This window comes from Pocillopora damicornis, chromosome 6 (genome assembly GCF_964200805.1).
Source record: "Pocillopora damicornis chromosome 6, jaPocDami1.2, whole genome shotgun sequence".
Classification (NCBI taxonomy): Eukaryota; Metazoa; Cnidaria; class Anthozoa; order Scleractinia; family Pocilloporidae; genus Pocillopora; species Pocillopora damicornis.
In genome coordinates, this window is record NC_142675.1 from 18,952,501 (window position 1) to 18,963,138 (window position 10,638).

A 10,638-nucleotide genomic window follows, 5' to 3' on the forward strand; every position below is an offset into this window, starting at 1 on the left:
TGAGCTTCAAATGAGTCGCAAATAAGCAAGCTCTTTCTTCTCCCCAGGCCACCAATCCGCGCACTTTTACTTTAGTTATGTTTTTAACGTATGCAAATTAGGACGTGCTTGACAAACAATAGAATCCGTGTATAGTACGCACCGCGATTTTAATTGTTAGTTTTATAGTGAGTGAGAAACTTATCAGGATCCACGCTCCTCAATAATCTCCTGAAATTGATTTTCTGCTTTTTAGCAAGTATCACAGCTCATTCCTTTTTCCGAAATAAACGATGTTTAACACCTCGTTCTCACGTAGCAATTTACCCTTTAACCTTAATCATAGTCACAGCTTTCCCGTTCTACGCAGAGGAACTTTATTGCTTCCTCGGCGAGTACTTCCAAAATATATTTGTGGAAAGAATATTATCGGTTTAACTGAAAATTCGAGTTCTCTCGATGTGGCGCACACATATCCCTACCGCTCCTTTGTTGTGTTTAAGCAAGGAACAACGTTTTAAAAAGAACGAGAAAAAATTTCTCGCGAGATACGCAACTACTTACTTAAATAACGTAACGTAACATAAGTAACATGGCCGACAACTGAATACGTTTCTAGTGCTAGTTACAAAACGTTGCGTAATGAAAGGTGATCGCACTAAATTCTTCGCTAAATTAACAATAAGTAATGAGCACTAATTTCGGGTCCTATTTGCAATCAACACCACGCATATTTAAAGTAACGTTGCCTCAAGTTTCGCTCTCTATTCGGCACTTACAGAAAACGCACATGTTGATTGAGATTGACTACAACACTCGTACTCTACTTATTGGGCACGCAGAAAACGCACATGTTAAGTAAGACTGAATCAAGTCTCGTACCCTATTCGGCACATAGAAATTTCACAAGTCAAATGAGCATGACTTGTCGCACTCTATTCAGTGCGCTCAGAAAACGCACATGTAAATTAATTCAGCGCGCTCAGAAAACGCACATGTCAATTAAGGTTGACCACAAGTGTCATTCTCTATTCGGCAAGCACAGAAAACGCACATGTCAAGTAAGATTGGGCACGCACAGAAAGTGTACATGTCAAGTAAGATTGACCTCAAGTCTCGCACTCTATTCGGACTCGGCACAGACAGAAGATTTTTGGATTTTCTTTCCTATTTTAAAACTCTCTCTCTGGGTAGAATGAATTCCAGTTTCGCACTGGATCGACACGGGGATAAAACTCTTTTCTTTGAACACTCTTTAAACACTCTCTATTTAAAGAAAGAAAGAAATATAAGGTTTACAAAACTTCATGTCCTGCAAATAGCTACAATGCTAATCTAGGCAGGACAAGACTTTAACTAAAGGCGTTATTAAATTACATAAGAAAAAAGAAAAGAAGAAATACAAAAACATACAGAAAGAAACACCTTACATATAAATTCAAGTAGAAGGGATTTTGTTATTTGAAAAAGACTAAAATTACAACTAGAGGTATATACAATATATCAGGTTAACTTCACAAAATATTCTATTAAAAAATTAACATTCAAATAATTATCTTCATTACCTAGAACATTAAGGAGTAGTGATTTAATTTTTTTACCAAAATTAGAAACGTTGAGAGTCTTAACAGAAAGTGGAATAGAATTCCAAATAGACACACCGATTCTAATAAAAGATTTTTTCATTTTTTCAGTTCTAGAGAATTTGACAGAGAAGCATTCTTTTGCAGATAATCGCGTATTATAATGATGTTCTGTATTGATTTTCGCAAACTTATCGAGAAGACTTTTAGGAGCTGTCTTAGCATGAACGTCATACATTAAATAGCTTAACTGTTGAAAGAACAAAGACTGCAAAGGAAGGCAGGTTGATTCAATAAAAAAAGGGATTGCATGGTCTCTGGGTTTAGTCTCATGGTCTCTTTGTCAGTCTGTTACTGGAGGGTGGCAAAGAGATCAAAATGTACTCTATTGTAAATTGTATTGTAGACATTTTTGTGAGGATTAGGTCGGTAAACTGATAGCAATTGTGGTCTGCTGCTTTTGTAAAAAGCACAATAGATTATACGTTTTTGATCAATCAGAGCGCGCGTGATACCTCGGCTGAAGCCCTATACCCTAACGACAGACAATGAGACCCGATAAATCCGTTCAGCGCATATGTAATGTTAGAAAACAAAATTGTTTCCATGACTGGAAGAGTACCCTTAATATGATAGGTAACGTTATGTGTATAAAAAAAAATCTGGAATATACTGTTATTCCGTGAAAATAATAAAATGATGAGTTCTAATTGAATCTAACCTATTTTTACTTTTACACACTTGGCCCTCACAGACAAATGCACAAATTGACAGAAAAAACTCTCTCAGCTATTTACAATTTTTATGACATCCATTTTTAAATTACTTGTGATCCTTGAATCTAACCTATTTTTACTTTTACACACTTGGCCCTCACAGACAAATGGACAAATTGACGGAAAAAACTCCCTCAGCTATTTACAATTTTTATTACATCCATTTTAAAATCAATTGTGATCCTTGTAATCTGATAGGCTCACATCAGTGCGTTTTATTCACGAATCGCACCATTTTTCTTTTAGTCGCGTCTTTTTTCCAGCCAATGAGAAAGCTTTATTAAAACAAAACAACCAATCAGATTTTAAGGCTTGCTTAAAGTAACCAATCAAATTGTAAGAAAATGAAAGACAACTTTGGCAACTTTCTACAGACTAGTCAGTACTGGATCAATAAAATGTTTGTACTAACGGAAAAAATCCTGCAGTTGAGGGATTGAATTTTACAGTTCCAAAATAGATGCAATAAAGTGGTGATTGAACTTCGTGTCGTGCAATTTTAATGTCAAATGAGACTTGTGATTTCAAATCAAACTCGCGCTGTGCGCTTATTTATAAAGATAACAGGACCGAGTGGAGTCCAATTCGGTCTGTAATCATACGAGTGATTAACAAAATCGGACGAGCGCGAAGTGGGAGCCCGGTTTGTTAATCACGAGTATGATTACAGACAGAATTGGACGACACGAAGTCCTGCCACCAATTAATCAGAACTATGACAAAATTTGAGAAAGAAACTAGATATCAGTTATGGTGTCAACTGTCTCTTTAACTGTCCTATTACACTGTCCAATTACATGCATGACGCGTACACTATCCTATTAGTGCTCAAATCGGGCTGGTGACAACCAATCACGTTCAAGAATTTTGTTATAGTTTTGATTAGATTTTGAATTACGCGTATGATTTCAGACCAAATTGCGCTCGAAATTTCCCTTAATAGTATGGCATGATGATAAGTTATGATTTTCTGACTCCTGTCCAAGTTACTTTCCCTCTCATTCAGAGATGAATATTGTAAGTTCCCAACACTGGTTTCCGTCCGCTACACAGCTTAAATCACATGCAAAAAACATTATTCTTATATTTCTGGAAGGGAACCGAAAGTCTGGTTCTGTTTAGTTCTATTCCCAGGCTCTTTTTTTGTCAGTCTGGACTTTAATTTGTTTTGTTCCCTTATTTTTTTACACTCATTTTAACCTATACTTCGAATTTCAAATCAAAACACACTCGCACAATGAAGACATCTTTGGATAAAATTGAATTCCACTGGAAAAAATTAACAAAAAATATTTAGACTTGTCAAAACGCGGTAACCTCTACCTCAGTTTCAGCTTCTTCTTTTTCTCGTTTCTTCATCTCGGTTGGTTGACAGTGTCCTGATAGAAAACTCAATTTTTTAAAAACATTGTTCCAATCAAGCGAGGACATTACCGCGTAAGCAGCGAAAGTAAAGGGTTTTCGGATCAATATCAGTATCTGGGCAACTGCCCACCTACCCCTCCCTTAACCCAACATTAACCTTAACTCGTTGTCAATTGACTGTTGTTGAGTTAAGGGAGGGGTAGGTGGGCAGTTGCCCAGATACTGATATTGATCCGGGTTTTCTTACTTAACGAGCTTTTTTCTCCTTTCTCACCACACATCTTCCACTCAAATTCGAGCAGCTATGGGGTGATGTAAATGTTCTATCGCCTTATCAGGTCATTAGCCCGAAAACCGATGGCAACTGTGGTCAGATGCTTTCATAAAATGACTATGGGTTGTGAATGATAGATTGTTGATCAATCACAGCGTGCGTAGGATCTCAGCTAGTCATTGACTCCTTAGCCTTGGTCGTCGAGATTTAAAGCTGATTTCATTCAGTGTACGAAATTTGGAAATTATGATAGCACCATAGCTTGAAAAGCATCCTTATACTGATAGGTGCATTTCGATAATAACTATGCAGTCATGTGCACGGTTCATCTAAACCGAGTCGACTAGCATCTGCAAATAGCTTGTATAAACTAAGTATTATAATTATGGAACGTTTTATATAATGAAAAATACTGCATCCCTATGAAATATATCTAATTAATATTAACGTCCTAATTAGATTTTAAATCGTTGTATCATTTACAATTCTGCTACAGGATATTTATACTAGTTAATAGTTGACCACTGCGCTATCATAGCTACACAGTTGCATTAAATTAAAATAAGTTTATTGAAACTTCCTTAACGATATGGCTAAATGCTTTATAATTTCTGACAACCCTTTCATGTCCAGTTTGACATATTTTCCATCTCTTTAAAGAAAATGCTGTAAGTTTACTGCAGTGGTTTCCGTTCGCTACACAACTTCAATCGTGTATAGTATAAAAAAGTATTCTCTGCTTCCTGCCTAAGAACCAAAAGTCGATTCGGCCTAGTTTAGTTCTGTTATCTGGTTCTGGTTTTATTACCTTATTTTTCAAATTCGCTTGACCTAATTTTCCAAATGTAAGCATACGCAAAAAAAAAATCAGTTGAGAATAATTTTGATCTATTTGACCAGCTGTAGTGCTCCGGCATAATGATCACAAAATTCAAGTATTACTCTGTGATCAGCTTTGCCAACTATGTTCCGTGTCCCGAAGCAAAAGAGTCGGTTATTAGGCGCAGAAGTAGAGCTGTCATTTCAATGTAGGATAAGCCGTGATGAGGCGACTATCCGTGGAATCTACTATAACAATTATGCCGTAACATGGTTGCCTTTTACGACCATGTACACCTATTGTAAATGGGAAATTCTTTTTGAACACCCTCTTATTTTTATCATTTTTATGTGGAAGTATTTGCCCGGGGGTGGATGTTGCCTGCGTTATCAGATTAGCGACCTCTGTCACATTTCGTGACAGGAAATAACTCTTCCCAGATTTGACGGGTTGCATGTGGCGGGTAATGATATGCTCCATCTTCCTCGCCCATCTATAACATAAAGGTTTGGAAGTTTATATATACCTCGCTTGAACCTCGTTTCTCCTTATGGTAAAATACGGTCTTCGCCCGGGCTTTGTTGCGCCAAACGCACGCGCATTGTATGGTCACAAATATTTTTGGAGCCACAGTTCTGTTGCTCAGCGTCATCTTCTGATGCACACTGTTACTTCCTGTTTTTCTGCTCCTATTCAGTTTTAATTGAACAAATAGCGAGTAAGTTTATTTACCTGCTGCAGTATGGCGAGTTCTTGGATGAAATATGTTTTTGAACGTTTCTCTTACTTTTTATTTCAACCCTTATTGCCATTAAGGGCAAAATGACTCGTCAATGTCATGAAGTTCCAGTCAAGGCTCGAATGATTTATCTCAAAGTCTTACGCGATAAATTTCGTGGACAGACCGTTGGCGAGGTGAAATGGAATATGAACGACGTGGTTTGCACGTATGTCATTTTTGAGTATAACTACCCTCGAGTGTTCTCTGGTTCATCAAGAGTACGTTTTTCAATTTACAACTCGGAAAATTCGACCAAAGTTTGCTTCGCAGATGGAGGCGAAACATGATGATGTTCCAAGATATCTCAAGGACGCAATTGCGAACACATTCAGGTCAGAGACTTCTAAAGTTCGCTTCTTTGTTTCATTGGATCTGCTGCCACATAGTGCTTCTTAGGTGACTAAGACAACTTTGCCTTCATTGCAATTTCCCGCATAGGTTTTGAGAACGATTACACCGGCTAATGGGCATATTTCCGCTCTGCACGCGGTATCTGCTTACCTGAGCCACTGGGTATGTTAATCGTTGAAAAGCCACTAAATATTCATAATTGGCCTTATTAACTCACACCAGTTACTTGAAGAGGCCTTTGCTTGATGCTACAGATGTACATAAACTTTGTGATACAAGAAAACGAAGGAATATTCACTTCCGGGTACTGTGCGTGGCTTAGAATGGCAACGGTCTGCTCTGGCTGAGACCCCATAGTTGTTACACACTGTAGGAAGTTATCGATTATAAACTGTGCTTACTGAGCTGAGAGCTCATTTTAAACCGAGAGATTATGCTTAAATGTCGTAGTTCGACGTATTCGTCAGTTACGAATGCTGTCTTCGAGTTACATGGCATAGTAATTTCTCTCCTTTCCTAAGTTATCAACATATGATTAAAGGCAAGTTCCTTTGACTAATTGCCATCCAACTATTTCTACCGTTTGATGTTTTAAGAGTCGGATGAATATCGGTGGATAAATAAATAAATATCGATCGTTCGTCACTTTAATCTGTTTACCTCTTTTATCAAATGCTCAATACAATATACAATGAAGTACTGAATAATCACTAATGCACCCGCTGACCGCTCCTACAGGCTACGGAGGCTTTGTAACCTGATTATGAGGCCTTTTCCCGCCTTTTTGATAAGAAGAAAAGAAGATGCGAAATTTTAAGCTGCTTTACTTGAATCAAGCCTGTAGTATTTTGCAAGCTCCACGTTTGTTCTGTCTGTCACAGTATTATGGTAACTGGTTGAGTGATCAAAATAACTTCCATCTCGTCATTAACTTTCTTATAAACCCGAGAGGAATTAGTTTGTGGAATTATCTGGAAATTTCAAGTTTGTCGCAAAACTGAAATATTGGCGAGTTTTGTTCTTAAAGAGGAACAAAATGAGTTTACCTCGAGATCTTGGAAAGAAAACCCCTGTTTTTGTGGCACAATAAACCCACGAGGGTAGTTTATTTTTGTCTTCAGCGACAAAATAAGTAATGTTTTTACTTATACTAAGTGAAGTGCAATTTGATCGATGGCGGAGTAAGATTTCAGACCAAAATTGCACAATATAATACTGGCCACTTTACTACATCTGTTTGAAATCGCAAAATTTAATCGCCCAAATACATAATTCTAGTTTATCTTATTGCTGGCAATGCCCATGAATACTATGAAGAGTGTTCTGATTGGCTGTCCGAGCGGGAAGATGGTCCCATCCTGCCCGCTCGGAATTGCCTACTCGGGATTGCCCGCTTTGATCCCGCGCAAGAAAAAAAGTGTGTGTAACGGACTAAAATAATTCGAAATTTTAGGACAATGTCGGCCATGGAGTCTTAAAAAGCGGCAGAAGATAGTAAAAAAAAAAAACCAAGCAAATAAAAACGAATCTGGTAGTTTTATTTTGCTACAAACAGAAATGACTATCCATCCCGGCCCTCGAAATATACAAGTCATTCTCGATACTTACATGTTAGAAAGCGAAATCTATTCCATTACTTAATGGGCTCATGCCAAGCTTGTTTCTACAAAATAGCTGGGTATCAACCATGTTCTTAATTGCGTTTTTTATAAACATCGACTTTGTCTCGGTAAATAAAACGAACTCGGGCAGTATCCAGCCATCTTGACCTCACGCTTAGTCGATAACGCATATATATACCACACAAGCGAATAGTGCTTTTCGCGCGCACTGATTGGCTTCTTCGGAAGTGATTAGCAAGTACAGCTCTTCACCTCTGAGCAGCCGAAGAGACAAAATCGAGCGCTAACAATCTAACTTTCGACCATTATTGGGTATATTGACAGAAATAAATTAATTTTTTTGGTTTCTTTGTGGTATGTGTTAAAACAATTTTCGCCTCCGTGTCGGTGAATGATTGTTACTTGGATAACACGGACATCTTACTGATCCAGTGGTGAGCCAGTTTAAACAAACAAAAAAGTTGTTGGGGAAAAAGTTCCAAAATTTGCGTTGCTGCAATTTGATCAGTTACTTCAAACAAGCCTTGAAATCTACTTGGTTGTTTTGGTTTAGTTTTGTTTTCTTATTGGCTGGGAGAAAAAATGCGATTTTGAGCAAAAATAGTGCAACTAGTGAATTAATCGCACCGCTGAGAGCCAATCAGAGTGCAAGGATTATCAGTGATTTCAAAATAGTTGAAAAATATCCTTAAAGCACATTTCTAAAAGTCGATCGGAAAAATTAGAAGTGAAATGATGCCGTGTTTCAATCATCCCAATCTCTTAGAAATCTCATATTTTGTGGATTAGTCATCCATGACAACTCAAAGCTAAAAGAGTATAACCTCGATTGTGGAGCTTCCCTCCCAACTAGTTATCACACACGCTTCATGGCGTTGGAAACACTGTGATTAATCGTTTAACGATATTATCAAGTATAACTGTTACGTTATAACATTCCCGTTATAACCACGTTTCCCTATTTCCTCGAGAAATTCCTTTTTCAGAACAAGTTTACCTTTGGAATCCTTATGGGGCTCTGTTTAGTCAGGGTTAAAGATAGTTTGAGTTAGCCAATGTCTGATGTATACCACATCGCTTGACACCCAATAACTTTTCCCTCTTTTTATGGGTGAGAAATGTTTCTTTATTATTCGCTCCATACTCGAGCCCAATTAATGTAATTGCATTCCAAGGTTTTTATATTCTTCACCCCTTTGTGGGTCTTCCTCATGGTACAGTTTATATAGCCTTTTTTTCCTCTGTCCTAGACGCACGCGCCTTAGCATGAAAATAAGGATCTTAGAGCCACAAATTCTGTTGGCCAGCGCCTTCCTCACTGGCGATAACTCAAGCTGCATGCTTGAGTGTTTATTCCCCCGCTGCCATTTCGATTTATTAGTTATAGTGTGTTTTTTAACGAGTGAAGTTAATGTATCTGTTGATACCTTATTATTTAGGAGGTTCAACAGAAATATAATTTCCAAGAAGAGCCTAAAGTCGGTGTCGAAACTTGGAATTAGATTCATTTTGCAGTTCGTCTTCCATAATAAATTTCGTTGTTAGGTTGTTGTAAGGTTGGAGTAAATTGGAGCCTTGAATTTCCTCGATTGTCGTTTCTGTGTAAAACAGAATTCCTCTTTTCTTTGGTCTGTGTCTACATTTACATTTTTCTACTAGAAGCTCGAAGAATTATTTTAATCACTAATTACCCATCGACAGATCTTTTGAGAAATAACGGGGTTGTACTTAAGATTTAAGCGCTGTTGATGATCCAATTTTTTTCCCCAACGTTTCATAAACCTGTACAACTTATTGAACGCTTTGAACTATTCTTGGTTTGTCCTCGGGTCGCAAAATTTCAATCAAAAACTGCTCGGAAAAACTACATTCTGGAAAATAAATTAATTTCATTCGGCAGAAGCGTTAGACGACAAAGTAGGAGGTTCAACGAGAAACACCAAATCGAAAGAAGAGCTCGTAAATTTTCTAGCCGCGGGTGATGTTTTTCAAAATGTCCTCATTTCAACCGACCAGCGCGTATGTAAACATAGTTGAAAATCATTACAACAATGGAGATACATCAAATTTTGTTAGTAGCAATCTCACATACTGAGAAAGATTTCCCGATAATATTACAACCTTTACTAGCAAAAATTTCAACGCGTAAAAACATTGTAACAGAATAAGATGAAAAAAAATTCTGGCTTTGCTGGAACATGGAAAAATTAATAAATAAATAACTTTAAAAACAACATATTTTCTCTTTATGTGTATAGTTCAGCACTTCGCACAGATGACTGTGCAAACTGAAAAAAACGTCTTGACGTCTTCTTCTTCAGTAATCAAAACACGTGTGGTCTTAACTTCTTTAGAACTCAGCTATTTTTAATTTAATTTGTAACATTGTGAGCAATTCAACCCCAGATCGACAAACACCAATAAAAATAAACAATTTATCATTAATACTTCATGAATAAACTAATTTAATGACTGAAATTCCCAAAATAGTATGGTTTAACTTGATTTACTGTACAGGATTACCAAGCTGACTTTCCTTCTCTTTGAAAGAAAAATGGTTAAATTTAAAGCAATTTTGTAATATCTATTAGGCTCATGTAGAACTGTCTTATTTTCAGAACAAACGCTTTTTTGTTTCAAATTCCGACTTTATTTTAAATTCAGTAACACTCAGTTGAAAACTTGTTTAATCCGTATACATCAAAGATTGAGCTATTTTAATAAAAAAAGAAAAAAGAGGCGGAATTTTAAAGTGCTCTAAGTTAATCAAGTCTGCAGTATTGTCGGGAAAGAAATAGGTGATACTTAACTTGATTATTTTGTGATTAAATATTAATTGGAAATTGACCGCATATGTAACGCAAATAAGTTAGATTTCGTGACATTTGATCTCACAATAATGTAGACAAAGTCCAAGTACATTTACGATATAAAATGATGTAACTACTTGCATTTTCTTAGGCTAAATAAGGTGAAAGAACGTGCGATTTTGTAATAGTCACTTAATTTAGATACATTACAATGGGAACTTTTACTGTACATGTGACTAGTATAAAAATACTGCCTAACACAAGGATAGTAGAAAAA